This window comes from Podarcis raffonei, chromosome 2 (assembly GCF_027172205.1).
Source record: "Podarcis raffonei isolate rPodRaf1 chromosome 2, rPodRaf1.pri, whole genome shotgun sequence".
Lineage (NCBI taxonomy): Eukaryota > Metazoa > Chordata > Lepidosauria > Squamata > Lacertidae > Podarcis > Podarcis raffonei.
In genome coordinates, this window is record NC_070603.1 from 111,204,696 (window position 1) to 111,207,992 (window position 3,297).

General features: G+C 39.9%; 1 long non-coding RNA gene across 1 annotated transcript; it reads right to left on the bottom strand.

Annotated features, from left to right (window-relative positions):
* Positions 1-2,254: 2,254 nt before the first annotated feature.
* Positions 2,255-2,959, bottom strand: LOC128408696 (uncharacterized). Its single transcript, XR_008329156.1, has 2 exons — positions 2,878-2,959; positions 2,255-2,582 (listed from the first exon to the last, which is right to left on the bottom strand). It is a non-coding gene; the product is annotated as an uncharacterized LOC128408696 (long non-coding RNA).
* Positions 2,960-3,297: the final 338 nt, after the last annotated feature.

Below are 3,297 nucleotides of genomic sequence, written 5' to 3' on the forward strand. Positions count from 1 at the left end.
CACAAGAGTAGGGCAAAGAAAACCAAGGTGACCCCCAGGGGTTCTTCATAGGAGAGAAAGACTATAGTCTTGGGGATACATTGATCCCTCTCGTTGTTTGAGTATTGATCTTCTGGACACTGATGACATTGATCTGCATCTGAAAGAAAACATTATTTTTGTACATCAAACCCCAGAAATTTCTGTATCATCAATATATTCCCTACCTAAATAGAGCATTTTTCCCCCTTTTTAGTAATTTTATTCAATATTCTGAATTGTACTGCAGTTCCTAAGCAACACCTCAGAGAGGATAGGATGCAAGTAGATTTCCAGGTCTAGGGAATTCTGTCCAGGGGAAATAGCTGCTCAGCAGATAATGGGCTGCTACTGAGGTGAATAAAGCCAAGATACATGGTGCAGCCATGTTGAAATCACAAGCTGAAACAATGGATACTTCAGCCAGTTGTCATGAAGACCCAGTCCTGTTATGTGGCCTTCTGTGGAAGTCAAGAACTGAATAGTAATGGAAACTAGGGCTGTGCAGCAGATTTGGCCAAATTGTGAACTGACTCAGGCCAATTTGTACCCCGTCCTGTTTAGGCTGAAGCAGCTGCAAATTACTACAGAGTGGATCAGGTTTTCTTGAATTGATATGTAGAAATTTGTGCTAACTGGTTGCCCCTATCTCTGAGAAATCCAGACAAACTGTCTCCAAACTGTTGCAATTATTAATTACAACACCATATAAGGACAATGCCAGAGCTGGGAGAGCAAGAGTTAGAAAAGGGCTAAAACCTTACTCAGCACTCACAGTGCTTGGCATGCGTGGGGAGGTGGGGAACTCTTTTAAGTTCTCTTGGAAAACAGTTCATGGAATCGGGTGGCATTTGTCCAACTTGTGCTTGTTTCCTATCCTTTCCCAATCAATCCCAGTACCATCCTTTAAAAAGTTAGTTTTCTGTGTCTTAGTATTCCCCTAGCCCTTCCAATTTTGACTCTAGTTTTAAATAAGGTTTCTTTACAGCTGGGTTCGGTTTTCTGTGTCTGGCTCAGCATTTAATCTTGTGGTTGTGTCTGGGTATGTCTGCATTGTGAGTATATTCTACACCGTCCAGCAGATACCAAATTTAGCAAACTAATCTCCTCTGCAGGGGCTGCTGTGGCTCAAAATTTCATGTCTCTGTTTTTAAAAAAGAAGAAATCAATGGCCATTTTGGTTTTGCAGTGCAAGTCAATTGGCTTTTCAGGAGATTTGCATTTACTGGATCACAATCTGGATTTAAATCCAGTGCAGGTCAGATCAGGTCTGGAATGAATCAGGTCTGATCCAGATTTACAAGTCATGACTGCAAATCAAATTGGCCTGAAGTCTATGCACAGCTTTTGTGCCATTGCAATTTTGTGATTAGCAGTGTAGCACCACTGAAACAACTCATGACAAATCTTGAAATTTCTTTCCAAATGTTTCCTTTTAGACCTAGCATGATTACTTTCACAGTGAATCTTCTCTTCATCCCTCAGAGCCTGCTGTTCCTTCAAAGCTGTTTTACCTGTGTGACTAGAAATGGCTCCTTCCATGCATGGGGCGCATTTATAGCAGCAAATTTGCTGTCCTTCTGGCACCACTTTGCTGGATCCAGGTTGGCAGCTTTCTGAACATGTGGAATGGGGCCTTGTCTAAAGGGCATCAAGAAAACAAACAGTATTTGAGGAGCTCTTGCATTCTCTGTAGGTATTATACCATTCTGCTCTGATGGGTCTGTGTCTTAGAAAACTGAATTATTATTATTATTATTATTATTATTATTATTATTATTATTATTTATACCCCGCCCTCCCCAGCCAGAGCTGGGCTCAGGGCAGCTAACACCAGTAAAATTACAGTAAAATCATAATAGGGAAAAAACCCCAATTTTAAATACAGGTTAAAATGCAATTTAAAATGCAGCCTCATTTTAAAAGTAGCCCATAGATCAAAGCCATAAGGCGAGGGAAAACATAAGGGTCAGACTGAGTCCAAACCACTGGATCAGGTTCCTCATTCTTGCCTTAAAAATTATCTGTCTCTATATCTATATTCAGTGCTTTTTTTCTTTAAAGAAAAAAGTTTAGAGGTACTCTCATTTTCCTACTCACATTGAAATACTGCTTCTCTATGAGACCAAACTTAAATTCACAAAATGTTTAGGGGTATGTGTACCCCTGCGTACCCCCAGTAATCATACAGCATTATTATATTTAAATAACAAATGTGAGGTTGCAGCTGAGACCAGCTTTTACATTCACTTTTAATTTGAAATGTACATCTTCCAGCTCTCAGCTTGTGCTCCCAGCTACTACACGACAGCACAGAACACAAATACACTCCCCACCTGGTTGAACCATTTGGGCCACACCGTGGCCTCTTCATCGATGGTCATCTCTAGACCTGAGGACTCCCGGGTCACCAACTTCCCCACTTTCACTCTTACGGCAGTTTGGTTAGGAAATGTGACCAAATTCACAACATCGTAGTCAGCCACCAGCTCCCTATCTTCATCAAAATGCACCTCATCCTCGGTAGTACTGTTGAAACGGACGCTTCTCAGAAAAGGGGGGAGCTAGTAAGAAAGATAAAGAGTCTCAACATCTGTAAATGAATTAGATTCATATCTTCTTCCATCCCAATCTTCATTTTCAAAAATTTATTTGAAAGAAACAGAGGTAGTCCTTGAATGTGGGAACAAGTGTGGAAACAAATGAAAACAAGTGTTGGAGCTATTTTGGGGAGGGGGGAGAGAATTCATGAAAACAATTGTTTTGCTCAGTTCCACAGCTACACACACTTCACTATAAAATTGATTTGTAGAAGAATTTTTTTAATTAAATAGAAAAATGTTCTTATGGTATGAACACCTTTTCGGTCTGAAAATGGTGGGGAACCTGTTATTTTTCTCCTGACTGGTCCCAGAAAAGTTATAATGTAACTGAGAGTTCAGTGGTAGTCTTCCAAGAGGAATTAGACTTACAGATTCTTTTTTAAAACAAGATTTCAGTTATGACAGTTAACAGTAGACTCTTGCTTTTATATGGGACAAGAGAATTGAAATGGGTCAAATCATGATAGGTCCTTTAGTAGTCATTCAAAATCATTAGTCCTTTGCTACAGTCCAATGAGAATACAGATTTCCAGGCAGAACCTGAAGACTGGTCAGAGAGGGCTTTAGTAAATAGATTAGCAATTTAGTTGAATCTAGCGTAAATGGTTAGCAACGGGAGGCACACTCTATTTAAGCTGTGTAATTATAAATAATTGTGGGGTTTGTAACCCCCAGT